We start from the raw sequence: 19,839 nt of genomic DNA, 5'->3' as shown, positions 1-19,839 counted from the left end.
CACTGCTATTCCACTCATATCTGGTACTGGCTTGTCACTAGTTATTATTCTCACTCTTACTGGTGTATACCCTCTCAACTAGGCCAAGTACCTTGTGTTAGTAATCTCAAGACTGGTTGCTTTTCTGTGTACACCGCAACACCTCTTGCACTCATTAGCCTTTATAGTAGAGTGACACTTCCAGACTTAGCCAAAATTGTAATTGTCCACCACTATTGACTCTTCGTGTTTTATATTTGAACCTAATCTGCTTCATTTTGCACTACTATGTTCACTTGTCCTCCTGCATCACTCTAGTCCAACATTACAAAAACTATTTGTAAACATCTTCATTAACCATATTTGAAAAGTTTGCAGCTTCCTTCTTTGCATTTATAACTAGCTTATTCCTTTCATTTCAGGAACTCTCACGTTCTATCTTAATGTCTGTATTTTCCAACATGTCTTCACATTTCTGCAAAGGAGCAGTGCTTGCTCTGTGGACCTTTTCTATATTCATGCCAGCCCCTAAATTGTTGATGTTATTCCTTGTTTCCTTTCTGTTTGGATTTTCCGTATGGTTTTTCATTACTTGCTTTACTCTGGTGTTTACAATTACTTGCTTTCTGCATCTCACTGGGGCCTTAATTTGCATGCCTGATTGTTCTGTTTCTTGGCATTGGCTTATTCCTTTTGTTCAGGCCCTTACCCCTGAGTAGACTTTCTTCAGGCCTGGCCTTAGGGCAAAGAAAGCAAGGTGGTTGCCTTTCATCTTGCGCCTTTAGGGTCCCGTACGCCCACCAGCAAGGCCCCATTGTCAGCGTGCTGCCTTGGGCCCTGCCCACCGGCCAGGCCCCGTTGGGCTGGCTCTGACTTTCTTTGACCTCTTTATTTTTGCAGCTCCAACTTATTTGGTCTTGAGCCTAGGTGGGGTAGCCATGTTAGTCTGTACCTGCAGAAACAAAAAGGAGTCCTGTTACACCTTAAAAACGAACAGATTTATTTGAGCATAAGCTTTTAGGGGTAAAACCCACGCGTTTGATGAAGTGGGTTTTATCCACGAAAGCTTATGCTCAAATAAGTCTGTTCATCTTTAAGGTGCCTCAGGACTCCTCGTTATTTGGTCTTCAGGGGTACAGCCTGAATATTCCAAATTAACAAGAGTAGCTTTTTAAGTCTTCAAAAATGCCTCAGTTTCACCATTTTCCAGGCCCTTATACAGATGATAGATCTTTCATGGGTGGTTTCTTTAGGGACACACTGGTCCTCACACCTTTTCATGACTTCCTAAAACCTTTCTTTCCTTCCTTACCACCCTGCATGTTTTGGAAGGCAGCACTTTGAAACCCAGACACTATTTGTTTTTAAAAAAGAAACCATTTCTTTTGCTGGTTTCCATCTTACTAGCTCTGCTATGTACTTCAAATTGCTGTCTGAGTCTTCTCCCATTCTCCTCAGCATCCCCTGTGACTTTTTAAGGCAGGTGGAGCATGTGTGTTGTGGTTCCCAGGGTTCTGCAGCAGCCATTTTTGCTGCCAATTTGCTGTGGTCGGTGTCTTTCATCGGACAGTTGCAGGCCAGTTGTCCTTCTCTGGATTTACCATCAATCTGTGCCTAACATTTCTGATACCAACTTTCATTTCAGTGATGCTGAAACAGACTTTTGAATAAGCTGTTTACTTAACTAACAACAAATCACATCTAACGTAAACACAGCGTTGTTGCTGCTTGAGTCTAACCTTGCTAATTCTCTCTCTTCTCTGCACCTACTTCATGTCTGTGTGTATGAGAGAATGAGTCAAGAGGAAGTGTGGCATGCTGTGATATCCTCCAGGGTATGTGGCAACTTTAAATATACTGCTAAAACTTAACCCATTGTAACAGGCTACCATCTTCAGCAGGGACTGAACTCAGGATCTTCAGAACCATAAATGTAGCTTGTACAACTTCAGTTAGGGAGACAGCCTTCAGAGGTGCCAGAGTAGGAAACTGTGTTATTGTCAAGACCACCTGTTCAAGGAGGTTCTTATCACACACTAAGCTAGTTCCATGCTCCCTGTGTGAGACGATTTCATCCCAGGTATCTGAAGTGCACAGGAGTTCAAGTCTCATAGCTGGTGCCATTTTTTATTAACTGCAGTTGCACATGACTTCAGACAGCAAGGTCACTGGGGAGGACTTACTCTGCAGCAGCCTTCAGACTCTTGGGATGATTTTGTGAAGCAGAAAGCAGATTCAACACACTGGGCTAACGCATGTGCTCAGACCTAGCTACAGAGGATTCTTCTTTAGTGCAAGCTGCAGAAACCTGTGGCTGTGATACTGAAGTTTCAAGTTTCCTCACTTCCGATCTATACATGCATTTGACCATGACTCTTTTACATGACTCTTACTCATTAGCCCGAATTTAAGATTTATGCAGAAGCCAATTACAAGAGGGAATGCTGCTTCCTTCATGGACGTTACATGCTACCGGTGACATTTGGATGAGAGGACTACACCCGCTCATGTTTGCCATCTAGTATAGCTTGTTTTCTGTCACAGATTTGGCAAACTAATCAATAGGAATCAAACTGTGATCAATGTCAGGTGACTGCTCTTGGCTCCTGTTAATTTCAGGGCCGACTCGGTGACAGAATAATGAGGTACGCCTGATGCTAGTCACTACCTGTGAATGCCACTGCACATCCTGCCATGTGACCAACCTGCCACTGCAGCACAAGGCAGCCAGAACCACTTGGATAAACTCAGGAGGTGAGTACCAGCGAGAAGCTTAAAAGGGACGTGCCAGAAAGCAGGGTACATGCTACTGCTTGTCACTTGGCAGAGACAAAAGTGTGTGCCACAGAGCCGACAACATTATCAGATTAGCAACACCTGCAACAAACAGAAACATATCTGGGAAGACAGGGAATCTGTCAGCTGTCATTATAAACACCATTGTGAGCTCCACAATACATTAAGTGGGATAAAGAGGTGGTGTTCTAACAGGCACAATTATAATGGCGTTGAAAGGGACAACGTCAAAGCTAACAGACCTGAAATTAGATCTAAGAGTCTTGTGTGTGGGCGAGCACCTAATGCAACACCACCCTGTGCCCCAGCTCTGCTTAATGGCTCTGTTGTTGCAACTCAGAGTGCCACTAAAACTGACAGATACCCTGCTTCTAAGTGCAGAACTCTTCAATTGCTCCATAGCTTAATTGCTCACAAGCAAGGTGTTGTCAATATAAGCAGTGGGTCACTGTGACAGGGAATATAACAGGGAGTGTCTGACACAAAGGGACAAGATCCTCCATGGAGTCACGCATGTGATGAAGTGGGTCTTACCCACGAGGGCTCATTATCAAATAAGTAAAATCGTTAGTCTTTCAGGTGCTACAGGACTGCTTGTTTGTTTGCTTTTTTGTTTGGTTGGTTTGTGAAGCTACAGACTAACACAGCCACCCCCTGAGACTATTCACCTATGTGAGTGAGCACCCCCGTACAAGTAAAAAATACGCTTGACATATTGTTTCTGCTGCTTTTCTCTGTGGGTGAGCACCTCTTAGAAATGCTTTAACTAGTGTTTCACCTGCAGCTTCAACTTTAACCTCTTGTGTATGTCTTCAAAAGACTATATTAATCCTGTAAAGCAAAATATTGAAGTAATATGAACTAAACGTACACTAAATAGCACAACATAATATGTAAAGGTGAGCATGGTGCCATCTAAGTATTGTGATGACACATAAGACAATAACACACACTCTTTTCCTGGCAATACTGAATACCCAGTATATAACATTTCACATAAGTGTAGTTTAATTTAAGCACAGCACTTTGTTTCTTTTATTGATGTACATGGGGTAAAAAGACAAGACAATACACAAAAAAAGTCTCCTCTTGAGAAATCGTGATAATTCCACCAATCCATTACAAAAAAAAAAAAAAGATACAAGGTACATGAGGGGCCTTTGTCTCTTCTGTGTCTCCTGCTTTAAAGACTTTTGCAAGCCAGTTCATTAAGCTGCGACTGGTATACTCAGGTTAGTCAATCAGCTGTGAGCTGTTGCACAGGCTGGGGAGTCAGGGGTTTTTCAGGCCCTTACCCCAGTGTCTAGCAATGATTTCCGGAGTAGAAGGCTTAGTCCCGAAGAGAAGGGTCTGCCGTAGGAAATGGAGGTGGGGCAACAAAGCAACAGCTGCACCCGCTATCGGCCTCCACTGCTGACAGGCCAGTGCAAAATGTGGTTTCAGCTGTCTCAGAGCGAAGACTTTTCTGCAGCTATCGCCCAACACACCCAACAGGCGGATGGCTCCTGGGACAGCTGAGGCATGTAGATGGCACCGTGCAAGCTCAAGGCATTTCCCAGCACTTTGACAGGCTAAGCTCAGCAGCTGCCAGCCTAGTGCTGGTTTGGGGGGTTACGGCAGAGGACCTGCCAGGCAGCTCTCTTCGTTAAGTCCAAGAGAAAGAATGAATGTGGCTCCCAGCAGAATTTTCAAGTAACCTCTCTGAGTACCATGACAACAGTCTGCACACAGTGACAGCAGCAGGTAAGTGCTCAGGGGCTGGGGGCCAAAGCCCAAGGCCAACAGAGGCTGTAAGAGGCTGGCACTTTCTGGGGCTGAAGTTGCAGCATTTATAGCAACATGCCTGAGCCCAGAGAAAGCTGTTGTGATGCTTTGTATTGTTTCTGAGAGAGCTGCATGCTCCATTATTTAAACAAACTTCAGTCAGCCTGCCAGAGGATCAGCACAGTAAATAAATAAAATCCAAGCTACAGCACAGGACTCGGGAGTTATTCTGGCTTCGGTTGAGCAGAAGAGGACGGCTGTCGTTGCTGTGGAGAGCCGGGCTTGAATTTCAGAAGAGCGCCAACCTTTTTTATGCAGCCTGGTGCTACAGTCCCTCCCCTTTGCCTGCTGATGGGCAAACTGAGGCACCCAGAAATTACATGATTTGCCTGAAGAGAGGCTGGTAGCCATTAACCGCATCAGGAAAAAAGAACAAAGGCAGCTTCCCTCCTGCGCCTCTGGTCCTTGCAGTCAAAGCTCTGCTGCAGCACAGGGCCTCTCTTAGAGATGCTGATGGAGCAATTCAAATTAAGCCAGGAGGAGCAGAGGAGGCATTAAGCGAATTGCTTAACAGCAGTAACACCCACGCTGAGAAGGCAGACAATGGCTCCAATGGGCCGTGGGAGCAGCTAGGCATAACAGGCATGTACGCAGAAGGTGTTGTACAGCGGCTCACAGCAGTGGCTGACTGACATGCCTACTCCCCCTCTCCCACCGTGGTACATGTCTAACAGGCTTTGTGTGTACCAGGAAACCTGATTTTTAGTACTCATGCCAGCCCACATGGTGCTGCTTCCTAACCCACATCTTCGTGGACCAGGATGCCAAATAGTTAGGGTCAGGGTGAAAGTAACTTAAAATTTCTTACAGGTGCTGCTCAGTCACAGTGGTTCTCAACCAGGGGTACGTATACCTCTGGGGCTACATAGAGCTCTTCCAGGGGCTTCATTAACTCAATGTTTTTCAACCTTTTTTATGCATTAAAAATTGGACATTTTATGTTCATTTAATTTTATTTTTCCTTTTTGCACAGGTGAGTTTTTTGCCTATAGGCAATCTCTTCCAACCACCAGTTACAATTAAGTTCCTTAAACCAATGTGTTGCAGTCGTACAAAAAATGTGTGTCTGAAAATTGTATGTACTCGGGGGGGGGGGTACTTCTAATTTTTTTTTAAAAGGGAGTACTTTAAAAAATAAAAAAAAGGTTGAGAAACACTGTCGAATCAGAACCTGGGTCCCTGCCAGCTCTTTAAATAGCTCCCAGCTGGCTTTTGATGCAGTTCAGCCAGCTCTTGTCAGAGCTGTGCACCAGGGCACACCCACTTACTTTCACCACTGTACTGGTTAAAATGTGGTTCACTATCAACCACTGACTCAAAGGTGAAACCCTTTTTAAACACAGTACTATTTCCTGATGTGCATAGGACTCTTTGGAAGCTGGATGTGCTCTGCTAAATAAATACCCACCAACCAGCACTGTTCTGAAGCACCTGGGTCTCATCTTATCAATTGCCTAAAGCCAGTCAGTGTCCTCCACTGCTGAAAACACCCGGCCATCTACTGCCATTCTCCCCTCCCCCAGCCGTCTGCTGAGCACCTGTGCAATGGGGCGAAAGGAACTACACTTGGCCTCAGTATTAAGGGCAGTAGTAGGTGCTGTCAATGCAGGTTCATCAGTTGGTTTAGCACAGCTTTGTCCCTGACCCAGACCATGGCAGAGAGGAGAACAGGGTTCTGATGAGAGAAAGCAGCACTACTCAGTGACAGCAGTGGGAGGGAGGAAGACATGGAGGGAGAAGAAACAGTCTCCTGTGGCTTAACACCACCACAGAATCCTAGGGCTGGAAGGGACCTCAGGAGGTCATCTAGTCCAGCCCCCTGCTAATAGCAGGATCAATTCCCACTAAGTCATCCCAGCCAGGACCTTGTCAAGCTGGGACATAAAAACCTCTAGGGATGGAGACTCCACCACCTCTCTTGATAATGCATTCCAGTGCTTCCCCACCCTCCTGGCAGAATAGTGTTTCCTAATATCCAACCTACACCTCTCCCTCTGTAACTTCAGACCATTGCTCCTTGTTCTGCCATCTGACACCACTGAGAACAGCCTCTCTCCATCTTCTTTGTAATCCACTTTCAGAGAGTTGAAGACTGCTATCAACGCCCCCCCACCACCCAGTCTTCTCTTGTATAGACTAAATAAGCCTAAATCCCACAATCTCTCCTCATAAGTCATGTGCTCCAGCTCCCTAATTATTTTTGTTGCCCTCCACTGGACGCTCTCCAGTGTGTCCACATTCTTTTTGTAATGAGTGTTCCGGTATTCCAAATGTGGCCTCGTCAGTGTGAAATAAAGGGGAACAATCACTTCCCTAGATCTCTGCTGGCCATAGTCCTACTAATGCAGTCAAATATGCCTCATCAAGGATGGTGATTCCGACTAAGCTGAGGTGATGCAAGGTATTTGTTTTGCTGCCCCGGAGCACGTTCATTATGTGTGGTAGCAACTGAGATGTTTGTCATGGAGGTAATCCGCAAAAACACTGTGTGGGTGTCTCTCAATTAAATACGTTTGTACGGTGACTGTACACAGCTTGGATGAAACCAAAACCTGCTCAACCACAACTGCATGGGATGGCTGCTGGCACACATGATCCCTTTTGTACTTGCTGCTGTCTTTATGTTTGGGCCTGGCTGATCTGTACTAGTCACAGCTACTGGCAGCTCTAACTTGAGTTAGCAGACTGTTTGGTATGGGGCAAATATGTAATTCAAGTTACAGGATAAATTCTATTCCAAGGTCAGCTTTTATCTCTACCTATCTCTACTACCTACCTACAGCTTTTACCTCTACCTATCTCTATTACCTATCTCTCCCACTGCTCCCAGTGAAGAGGTATTTTTAATATACCTAGATTTCCAGAAAGCCTTTGATACGGTCCCACACCAAAGGCTTTTATGTAAATTAGGCGGTTATGGGATAGGAGGAAAGATCCTTTCATGGATCGGGAATTGGTTAAAAGACAGAAAACAAAGGGTTGGAATAAATGGTAAATTTTCACAATGGAGGAGGGTAACTAGTGGTGTTCCCCAGGGGTCAGTCCTGGGACCGATCCTGTTCAACTTGTTCATCAATGATCTAGAAAATGAGGTAAGCAGTGAGGTGGCAAAGTTTGCAGATGACACCAAGTTGTTCAGGACAGTCAAAACCAAAACAGATTGTGAAGAACTACAAAAAGATCTCAGCAAACTGAGTGACTGGGCAGCAAAATGGCAAATGAAATTTGATGTGGGTAAGTGTAAGGTAATGCACGTTGGAAAAAATAACCCAAATTACACGTACTACATGATGGGGTCAAATGTAGCTACGACAGATCAGGAAAGGGATCTTGGAGTTATAGTGGATAGTTCTCTGAAGACATCCACGCAGTGTGCAGCGGCAGTTAGTAAAGCAAATAGGATGTTAGGAATTATTAAAAAAGGGATCGATAATAAGACAAAAGATATCATACTTCCCCTATATAAAACTATGTATGCCCACATCTTGAGTACTGTGTGCAGATGTGGTCTCCTCACCTCAAAAAAGATATATTGGCATTAGAAAAGGTTCAGAAAAGGGCGACTAAGATGATTAGGGGTTTGGAACGGGTCCCATATGGGAAGAGGCTAGAGAGACTGGGACTTTTCAGTCTGGAAAAGAGGCGATTGAGGGGCGATATGATAGAGGTATATAAAATCATGAATGGTGTGGAGAAAGTGAATATAGAAAAATTATTTACCTTTTCCCATAATACAAGAACTAGGGGACACCAAATGAAATTGATGGGTAGTAGGTTCAAAACTAATAAAAGGAAATTTTTCTTCACACAGTGCACAGTCAACCTGTGGAACTCCTCGCCGGAGGAGGCTGTGAAGGCCAGGACTCTATTAGGGTTTAAAAAAGAGCTCGATAAATTTTTGCAGGTTAGGTCCATAAATGGCTATTAGCCAGGGGTAAAGTATGGTGCCCTAGCCTTCAGTACAAGGGCAGGAGATGGATGGCAGGAGATAAATCACTTGATCATTGTCTTCTGTTCTCCTTCTCTGGGGCACCTGGCATTGGCCACTGTCGGCAGACGAGATACTGGGCTGGATGGACCTTTGGTCTGACCCAGTATGGCCATTCTTATATTCTTATGTTCTTATGGGGCCAGCTGTTTGTGAAATAAGTGAATGGCAACTACACATTTTTAGTGAATAATTGGAAGTTCATTGCTGTGCAAAAAGCAAAGGCCTGAGTGTCATACAAAATATCCACAGAAGATTCCAGCCCAAATCCATCCCAGCTAATGGATTGTAGCAATTTCATCTACACCAAGGTTCAGATACAAAATAAAAATGTTAACTTGGAGTTAAGGTTGTTAGCATAAAATAAATTTACTAGAACATGGTAATTAGGAAAACCAAATATCCGAAAATGAAATAATTCAGTAATGTGCAATAACAATGCCACAACTAACTAGAGTCAGTTTTAAAAAATTGAATTCAAAAGGTTTCCTAGAGTGGAAAAAAGGTTTTTCTTCTGTGACATTTCCCTCCATTTCTCTACCAACAAGCTTAATTTTGGGCTAATCGTTGAGCACAGATAAAGGTTCAGTCTGCACCGTGCCCCCACCCTACAAAGGGCTGAGAAACCTAGCACAGAGTCTTTATTTACCATTTCAGTGGGTGTTAGAGATAATAGCAAGTGTAGGGGGTTGTACAGTACATATAAAGCCCCCCTGTCCCCAGGTCTGCTGATGATGCATATGAGTATCCATGTGGTCCTACATGATGCAGCTTTGTTGTTGGTTTTAAATTTTTAAGCTTTTTTAAAAAAATAAAACCTATATTACTGGAACATAATTAAAGCTGTAGAGTCCAAACTCTCAAAAGTTAGGAAATACCAGAATTAGCATTGTCTGTGCAACTTTAAATAAGCCCTCTATGGATATGCATTACAGTTGCCTCCTGCCAGTTAGAACCATGACTTCCATAGGACAGTTCGGGTCAAGTTCCCCAGACTGTGCACTTTGGGACACCCCGTGCTTCAGAGCGATGCAGAAGTCCAGGGCCAGGGGCAGCCCAGGGAATTAGCAGGGGGCCTGTCAACAGCAGCAGAGGTTGGGCCCTCCCCCGCACTCCCCAGCCACTGCAGGAAGCAGAGCAGCCCAGCCCCAGCCCCGCTCTGCTCCACTGGCTCCCAGGGTCACTCAGGGGAGGATCCTTTGGGGATGGAGCTGGAACGGGGACAGGGCACAGCAGGGACAAGAAGAGGCACGGTGGTGCTAGTGGTGGGGCCTGGGCCAGGGATGGGGTTGTCAAGGGCTCCCCAGCCCTCTAAGGACAGCCCTGCTTCTGAAGCCAGTGTGGGCGCGCCAGATGGTAAGTCACCTCTTCCATGCCTCTCAGTCCTTTGCTGCTGCTTTCATTTGGTCTGTGGTGTCAAGATGTGCGCGCGCGCACACACACACACACACACACACACACACACACACACACACACACACACACACACACACACACACACACACACACACACACACACACACACACACACACACACACACACACACACCCCCCCGGGTTATTTTCATGGGTTTTCTTCACGCCTGTTGGTTTCAACTTGAAAGCTTCGGGTGGGAGTCTGACTTGCCATCCGGCCTAGCCCTCCCCACCTATATGGCCAATGTTTCCTTCTGACTCCAGTGGACACAAAGAGCTGGTTGGCGATGTCTCAGCTCTCTTTGCTAGTGATGCAGTTTTGTCATCCATTGCCCAGAATCTTTTTAAGGCACTTCTTTTCAAAGGGGTGTGGTTTTCTGTCTAACATTTTGGTAGGTCTCCAGCTCCCACAGTGATATGTTAACACAGAACTTGTATGCTGAACTGAAAACTCTCCGTTTTGGGCCGATGCTGTACACCATGGAGGTCCAGACATGGCTCAGTAAAATATATTATGCAGTTATTAATTACATACTCACCGGTGCCTTGTGACCCACGGTCTGATCCCATAGGAGCAACTCAGATTATACCTCATGTGCAAGATTGTTTTTAGTAACATCAGACAGCTGAAGTAGGAGAACACAGTGTGAGGCTGGAGGGTTTGCAGCAGGCTGAGGATTTAGTAAGGGGTAGTGAAAAGTTTAGCACAGGTGCTTGACCTGTGGTATAAAATTCTGCAATGTGTAGGTTGTGATAAACAATTACACCACAGAAGCTTAACATAACAGATCTCTAGGGGATTTCTGGCTATATGTAAACACGGAGAGACCACAATGACATAAAAATTATGGGGCTGTTAATTGACACAAATGAGGTTCTAAGTGCAGAAATGTAACTGGGGTTAACTGAAATGCTGCACATGGACAGGTGCGGAACATTTATGATGTATTGTCCTGACTGTGTGTGGGGGGGAGGCATGCATAAAAGATGGTCAGACCAGCTGCTAGTTGGGATCAGAGAGATGACGAAATGGTAGGAGCCTGAGTACGAAGAAGCTCTCTTGTGGTGATCTCTATTCGCTTGTTCTTTCCTTCTGTCTATGCTGTTATCAGTCTTCACAAATTAACTATGCATGGGCTTGTCAGCGTGTCAGCACTGCAGACTGGTTTCTTGTGTACCCGCCTCAGGATGAAACTGGGTAGTGTGTAAGGGGCAGTGTGTTATATGTATCCGTTCTTATGCAATTATGCTTATGCTTTGATTTATTTTGCTTTTAAATAAAGGCTACATGTTATGTTCTGTGTGTTTCACCAACCTTATCACTACCACTGCCTTACATAGCCACAACAGTAAAGAACCTGGTATCTGTGACTGGTGCACTTCCCACCTGATATTAACTCCAGGGTCCATCACATACAATTTTTTTTCTGCAGGACTCCTGCCTCCATCCAGAGCACAGGCTGGATGTGTCCGGGGAACAAAACAGTTTTCTAGTGGATGAGACTGAAATTTGTATTATCCCTTCCTCATTTATTGCTGAAGGTGGAAAGTTTGTAGTGGATGAGGCAGGGGATTGCAGGACGAGATGGACTAACCTGCTGCTTCCAGCTCCACAGCAGCTCCTAGTTCTTGCTTCTAGTCCCATTTGACCTCTTCACCACCCCTCCACACCAGGTCCAGCTCTTGACCCTCTACAGTGAAGTCAGTCACCTTCTCCTCTACACTGCATGGTGCCAGCAGGGGTTCATGACTCCTGTGCCCATGTGCCTGTAAGTGCAACTGTAGAAAGAGTCCTTCCCGCTCAGCTGCTGCACCCATGGGGACAGTGGGGCCGACAGCTGCTGCAGTGCCTGGGGCAAGGTGCGGGGGGGCAGCTCTCACCCCAGAAGGGGCGGGGTGAAGGTGAAAGGTGGCTCAGGGTGGTCGATCTCCATGCCACTCAAAACGCAGTGCTCCCCCAATCCCTCAAAGCCACGTGCAGGTGGAGCCGCATGGCTGCCGCACTTCAACAGGGTCTGGAGCTCTGGCCAGTGCCAAAGTAGCACTGGTGATGGCCAGAGAGCCAAGCCCCTTTGAAATGCCTGGCCCTGGGGGCAACCTCCCCTTTTGTTTCCCCCTCGGTGGGCTTGCGTGTGGATGGGATGGCCAATACTCAGTCGCTGTGTGGGAATAGAGCACGTCCAGCCTGGCTGGCCTGGAGAAACTGTGAGGGGATGGAGCGTGCCCAGCACAGATGACACTTTGGAGAATTCAGCTGTCAAGCTCTTCACAAGCCTCAGCCACATACGTGCAAAAGAAAAAAATTCATTGGCTTATAACTTGGGCAAATCTAGGCAGAGTTTCACAGGGCCAACAGAGGGCTCCTCCCCTAGGAGAGTGGACTGCCCCACCAAATTGGAAGCCCCCTGCTGAAAAGCACAGAGGTGCTACTTTCTGAATGGAATGGCTGGGGGTTTTGTTAAGAAGGGCAAAAGTATATTTTTTCATTTGACGCATTCTCTGAACTAGCTAGTCTGCTTTAACTGAAACATCCCAAAAAAGTCAGTCTCAGGCAGACTACTGAAAGCTCAAATTGTTTACATTTGGCAAAGTTATAAGAAACTGAAAAGAGGGCCTTACGCTGGAAAATGTTAGGCAACTCTAATTATAGGCTGTATAGGCAAAATGTTAGGCAACTCTAATTATAGGCCTGCGCTACCTGTAATGGGTCCTGTTAAGTTAGGCAATGACAGTGAGATTATTCCATTTACCAAAGCAGGATAAGACATTACCTATTCATTCCAAAGGCAAGAAGCGCATTGCCATGCTTATAAAATATTTCGCATCTGTGATGCCATATGAAAGGAGCATATCCATTTATAGCATCATTGCTGCCACTGTTAAGATAATTGCAACAAACCTTGTACAAAGTATGTCATTTAAATGATCAGTGGAGAAGATATGGATTGCTAAAGATGAGCTTCCTCTTTATATGAACATATCCGCTTTGTGTCAGAGGTTATAATGATTGGCTGTGTCCTTGTATCTGAAACATGTTGTGATGCCTGGGTGATATCTGCTCTCTGCCTTCACCTCAGACAGATTTCCAGCAGCAGTGGCCAAATTGGTGCTGGGGGCCTTTTAAGGGCACTCAGTTCTCACAATGGGCTATTGGAGAGACTAGAACACACCCAATGACCAGTGTTCCCTGTAAGCTGAGCATGTGGGTGGCCGCCCAGGAGAGATTTAGGTGCTGCCCAGCTGATTAGCAGAGCGCCCACAGCCAGCAGCCTGTGTTTAACTGGTGATGCACATCCACACTTGCCTTGGTTCACCTAACAAAATGTATTCCTTTCAAGGATGGAAACAATTAGATGGAGCCCTGCCAATGTCCCTGTCCTGGAGACTTTCCAAAAGCGTGGAGGAAATGACTGCTTGTCCCATCATGTCCTGTGATAAGGGTTGCCAACCTTCCTATGCTGTAAGTAAGCATGCTGGCTTTCACCATAAACCAACAATCAAACTAACCTTGTTTCAAAACAAGGGCCCAACAAGCCAGTCCCTAACAGCACCCCAACATACTATGTGACCGGAGCCCACCAGCATGTAGTCTGGGCTGTGAGACTGATGGGTCTGCTGTGCATATCTCAGGTCTTTACTCCTTGCCCCTGCTTTCCGGGATCCAGCCAAAATAAAACAGCCATAAGCCAGAAGAAGCAAAACGCTGCAAGGCAAACTCTAGCCAATATGCTGCAAGCCAATTAATCCTGAAACAAGCTCAATTTGTTGGAGTTTTAAGACTCCATCTTTGCCAGTGATTTGCCATGCACCTGAGCTGCAGGTTTAAGTGGGAGACTGTGACATCAATTCTTTAGGTCATTTCCTTCTTCACATCTGGTCTGGACTGAATTTCTAAGAAGGAAGCTTTGACCAAAAGGATTGCATGACCTCCAGCCAGCTTAGCAGAGTCACAGAGGCTACGTTAACATTGCAGAGCTATTTTGGGATGAAATACGAGGTATTTCAGAATATTTTTCGAAATACTGAGAGTGCTATTTCAGCATTCCCTTACACCTCCTTGTAAGAGGATTATGGGATGCCTCAAAATGGCACAGTATTTTGACATGTAGCACCAAAGCCTGCAATAGCCTATTTTGAAATTAACTCAAACTAGGACATGCAATTGTTAAGGGCGCATTGTAACTATAGTGAGAGAGACTCTCTACAAACTAGCATTTAACATCCCCTGCGCACGCTAAAAAATCAATTCTGCTGTGTGTGCCTCTTTAACTCTTTGATAATGCTCTTCTTTGCTTTCTTTCTTTTGTATATTAATAAGCATTTAGTTTTTAATTACTAAAGGACTGGCTACCACTATGATTTTTGGATAAGAGCTAAGTTGTGTGTGTGTGTGTTGACCTAAGTTGTATATTGATCTGATCCCATGAGACTAGAGGAACCTTAAATCTGATGAATTTGTAGGGTGACCATGTGGCCTATTTATTTCGGGCACCATCTGTCATCTCAACTTACTTTGCAAAAGGGGCTAATTGCCCCATATTCTGCTTTTTTAGCACGTGGCAGCCACTGGTTCTAGCTCCCCATGACTGAGGGAGCTGGAGGCTGGACCTGCATGGCTGCTGCCCAGTTTCCCCTGCCTGGTGGGGACCAAACCCACGCAGCTGCTGCCTGGCTTCCCCTGGGGACCCAGACCCCTGTGGCTGTTGTCCAGCTTCCCCCCAGCTGATAGGAGCTGGATCAGTGTGGGTCCTGCTCAGCTTCCCGCAGCTGGTGGAAGCAGGGAGTTTTGCTAGTGGGGCGGTAGCCCTATTCCCAGTGCCCCAAGTCATGGGACAGCCGAGAAGTGCAGCTGCCCCCACGCAGCCCCTCCAGCACGGTGGCAGCCCCCAAAGGGAAGCCACCACCTGGCTCCCAGGTAGAATGACCATCCATCCTGTTTTGGCCGGGATGCCCCCATGTCCCCTATTTGGCCGGGGGAGGTATGGTCACGTTATGAATTGGGTTTTCAGTAGCATCTCATAATAAAGTCTGCTTGTTGTGATGATGAGCCAGTGGCTTGAATGCTTAAGAGGACTGTGGCTAGCTTCTTGTTAACCAGGCAGGGGATGTGGTACCCTCAGCTGTTTTGTTTCCTGCACCAGACAATGGTCACACCATCTGTAGAAGACATTGTTTTCAGCTGTCATCAATTATGTCAAAACTTTCAAACTGTAATAGGATGTGGGCATCTTTTGCTCTCTTAGGTGAGTGATGGGCAGAGTAAAGGCAGATTGTGGAGCCTTCACTATAAACATTCTCACCTTCAAGTGCTTGTCATTCAGTACGACTCAGGCTCTGCAGCACAGTGGATGAGTTTCTGAAAGGAGGAATAGGAAAGGTACCACTCTCCCCACGCTCATGCTTCCTCGTCACATTCCCCAGTGCTGGCACCCTCTCCTCCTCAGTCTCCAAAATTGGAGCACCGCTACTGTGTCTGTCACACGCCTCCTCCAGGTCAGTTTCTGCCGTAACATGGAACACTTCATAACAAGCACTGGAGAAAGGGCACACATGTGAGTTCTGTTTTGCACCTGTATTTTAATTTCCAGTTTGAGGTGTCATTTTCCATGGGGAGGAAGATACATTTTGTGTTGCTAGGCCTGCTGTTTAATTCATGCATTATAGTTGTCCTGCTGCCATTTAGCACTCTTCCCCTTCCTTTCTCATATGCATGGGCTGTCCCACACTTTATTCTTAGATTGAAAGGGGTTTTTGCGCCCCGGGCATCCTTTAATTGCAGGTGTGTGCAGTGTCTACTACAATAGTGCCCTGGTGCCCACCTCTGTGGAGCCCCTGGGCATAACTGCAATCCAAGTGAAGTAACTCCCTTTATCACTGGTGCAGCTGTTTTATTTTGCTGGGCGTTGCTTAGGGAGGTGGTTGCAGTGAATGAAACAAAAATTTGTTTTTTAAAATGGCACCACGCTGCCATCGACAATAGCAAAAGCCTAAGAATCTTCAGCACCTCACTCCGAGCGTGTGGGGCTCTGGCTGAGTCACAACTCCTGGAGCAGGCCTGTGTGTATGTAACAGAGGATGACTGTAGATGTCTTTGAGTGGGAGGGAATGGGGAGAAATGCTGTTTGATCTACTTTGTCTTATAGAGCTTTACTTTGACAAGCAACTCTTGTTTATCCTGCCTCTTAACAATGCCAAGGAGGAAGAAGACAATCACGATAAACATGAATGAGTTGTCGGCACATTCAGAACCATCACCGTACATAGCGACTTCCAGCACATGTGGGGAATCTTCCAGATACTGCTACCCAACCCCCTTCTCAGGCCCATGGAAGGCGAAAGAGGAATCGTTACAGGAAGGAACAGAGAGCACTACTCATTTTTGTATGAACTCACATGTCATTTAAAACTATGGCAAGCACTAAGCGTGCAGGGGAAAACCCCATTGTCTCCAGTGTTGCTTTCCTGTCATTTAAATAAGCTGAGCACTCTGAGCGATTTTCAGGGATTCCCACACGTTATATGGAACCCCCTTCAAGATGGTAGCTGAACACACCCGCGCTCGTCGTGCCCAGGAGTGACAGTTGCCTCACAGCCATGTTTTAACATACACATTTCAAAGGCCAAATTCACCACAGGTGCAACTCCACTGGCTTCCTGGGTGTTTTGCCCATGGACATCAAGGATGAATTAGGCCTCACAACTTTTTGTGTATGTTTTACTCCACCCACATTTGAATTCATCCTTAATGAAGGAGCAGTTCCTTTTATTACACTTAACCCATCTGAAATTATTAATGGCCCTTCATTCTGGAAGCAATTTCTGCCCATGTTCATTGCTGCAAGATTGCCTGTTTGTGATCATTTTGCAGCCTGCATTTCCACAATGTAGTTTTAGAATCACATTAATCTGAAATGGATTATTATTGGGTTGACAATCCCTTAGGGCGCAATGAAAAGTATTCATTAATTCTCGGGGCAGGAGCGCTAATTACTTTAAAAAAAATCTGTGCTAATTGCCAATAACCTTTTCTTTTTATATACTGAATTGGTCCTGTAAAGCTATTTTTGATTTCCTTTTCATGCTATAACGTCTATAATTCTTAGTCAAAATAAGCAAGGCACTATCTCGGTGATTCAGATAAGCAACAGGAACAAATCATAAACAGTGCAAAGCCAAGGAGGCTAAGCTAATCTTTTCCTCACGAACCAGGGGATAGATGCAGACCAGTTGCAAGACTTGACTTTCAAAATCACATCCCTTCAATAGTAAGAGAGAGGAATCCGTGCTAGTCTATACACTATCAAAACAAAAAGCAGTCATGTAGCACGTTAAAGACTAGCAAAATAGTTTATTAGGTGAGCTTTCGTGGGACAGACCCACTTCTTCAGACATCCCTTCAAGTTACCTCAAGTATAAATGGTCCAAATGTTGCTCTCTGTTCATGCCAATAATCCATTGACTTCAGAGAATCATAGGGCTGGAAGGGACCTCAGGAGGTCAACTAGTCCAGCCCCCTGCCTCAAGCAGGATCAACCCCCAGTAAGTCATCCCAGCCAGGACCTTGTCAAGCTAACTTCAACAGAGCTCCATGCAACTGGGACTAAAGTGGTACACTGGTTTTATGTTGGCTTTCGGAAAAGAGGCATGCTTGACCCCCAGTGAGTGATGGCAGCAGGGTTTGTCCCTGTCATTGCTGAAAGTTGCAGGTAAATTGAGAAGGATGTGACGCAGGCAGAACTCACAGCTGAGAGAACACACAGCTGGGTTTTTGTTCCAAACACTGTTTGGAATAAGATGTTTATGGAGCTCACTGAATTCCAAGTAAAGAGCAAGTTTGGCTACAATTATATAAAGAGATTCACAAATCACTGTGGGCCTACAGATAATAATAATCAACGAGCGCATGAATCAGCGTTCCTGATCAGATGGTTTATTTACAAAATAGATTACAAAGCCAGCAGCAGAACACAATGGACATTCCAATCAAAGCCCTCTGAACATGTGTGGTTGGAGTCCAAACAGTGGAAAACAGAGCATGATTGTATGGGTTGGATGGCTGTATGAGGTGCTGCGGTCTTGTGTTGCCTGCCTGCCCAGTGCTGACCTTCCCTCTCTACAGCAGTAGGGTTAGCTTTTCACCGTGGCAGCCGGTAGCTCTCCGTTCACCCTTGTACAGGCTTCTGATAAACCATGTATAAAGTGTGCTCTGTGAACCTTGCTTTGACCTGTTCATGTATGGCTGTTCCTATGTTCTTAACATACACATGAAACTGGGCAACGTGCAGGGGCACAAGGGGGAAGATGCCTCCCAAAATGCCATGGGTGGAAGGGCAAAGGGGCCACCCAGTAGCCGGCAGGGCCAGAGTCCCCAGGTGTCGGGGGATACTAGCGGGGGTGGGGTTGGGTGGGGTGGGGAGAGAGCGGGCTGATGCCTGCAGCAGAGGTCCAGCCCACTCCCCGCACTGGCAGCGGTGGGGAAAACAGAACAACATGGCCCCATCTTACTCTGCTCTCATGACCGGATTGGTTGGGGCAGGGGTGGGACCCTCCCTGCACTCAGCAGCAGGAGGCACAGCAATACGGCTGGGGGGAGCAGAGCAAACAAGGGCCACATCATGCTGCTTCCTCCACTGCTGCTAGCACCTCCCTGGCCCCTCTTGTCTCCTGCAGCACACTGCTCAGGGGAGGGGCAGGGGAAGAGGAGTGGGTAGGGGGTGGAGCAAAGGTGAGGAAGGGGCAGGGAGAGGGCAGAGCAGGAGTGGGGTGAGGCAGGGTATGTGGCGGGGTGGGGGCTTATTTAGTTTACAGAAGAGAAGACTTAGAGGTGATTTAATAGCAGCCTTCAAGTTCCTGAAGGGGAGCTCGAAAGAGGATGGAGAGAAACTGTTCTCAGTGGTGTCAGATGGCAGAACAAGGAGCAATGGTCTGAAGTTACAAAAGGAGAGATGTAGGTTGGATATTAGGAAAAACTTCACCAGGAGGGCGGTGAAAACATTGGAATGTGTTGCCTAGAGAGGTGGTGGATTCTCCGTCCCTCGAGGTTTTTAAGTCCCAGCTTGACAAGGTCCTGGCTGGGATAACTCAGTGGGAGTTGATCCTGCTTGTAGCAGGGGGCTGGACTTGATGACCTCCTGAGGTCCCTTCCAGGCCTAGGATTCTGTGATTCTAAGTCAAATCAGCCAGGAGCATTCTGTGTCACTTAGGTTTATAAACAGTTGCTGCTGGGAGCAGAACAATAACCATATTGCTAATGCAGAGCAGAACCCCAAGCTTAAAGATTTTCCACAGTTCCTCCTTTGTCAAGTTGCACATTAAATTGGTTTGCAGAACCTGAACCCATAAATAACAAAAGGACAATTAAAGCCAATCACCGTAAGACATTTGCTGTTTATGACAAAAATTGGCGTAAAATGATGTGCCAAAGAAAGAACCAACTTCTTTCCTTCTTCCCAATTTAGGTAGGACACAGGTAGGACGTGCCTACAGAGATTTCATCAGCCACTGCACATCTGTAGGAGGAAGCTTGTTCCTTCTGCAAACGGCAGCGTTGTCATCTATACATCCACTCGTCAAGATCTAATTTTTATTACAACATGTTTCCATGCTGCAATAAGTTTAAATCAGTGATGGTATAGTTATAGATGTCCAGGTCAGTCCAGAACTTCAAATGTGACATAGTTTATTTAGCACAGTGCTGACTATAGGTGACACAGCTCTTTGGGTATGCTACCGTGATTTGCTGTCTTTCAATTATTTAAACTAGGTAATAAGCCAGCACAAAGTGTGTCAAAATTACACCCCATATAAAATTATGGACATCTCATTTTAGGAGTAAT

At 46.0% G+C, this 19,839-nt stretch overlaps 1 long non-coding RNA gene across 1 annotated transcript; it reads left to right on the top strand.

Moving 5' to 3' along the window:
- The first annotated feature begins 4,218 nt into the window (after window positions 1-4,218).
- On the top strand, window positions 4,219-16,397 carry LOC142006883 (uncharacterized). Its single transcript, XR_012643841.1, has 4 exons — window positions 4,219-4,518; window positions 13,342-13,463; window positions 15,247-15,555; window positions 16,200-16,397. It is a non-coding gene; the product is annotated as an uncharacterized LOC142006883 (long non-coding RNA).
- The last annotated feature ends 3,442 nt before the right edge of the window (window positions 16,398-19,839 follow it).

This window comes from Carettochelys insculpta, chromosome 1 (genome assembly GCF_033958435.1).
Source record: "Carettochelys insculpta isolate YL-2023 chromosome 1, ASM3395843v1, whole genome shotgun sequence".
NCBI classification, from domain to species: domain Eukaryota; kingdom Metazoa; phylum Chordata; order Testudines; family Carettochelyidae; genus Carettochelys; species Carettochelys insculpta.
Note: the sequence above shows the minus strand (reverse complement) of the source record. Positions and strands in the feature narration are given on the sequence as shown.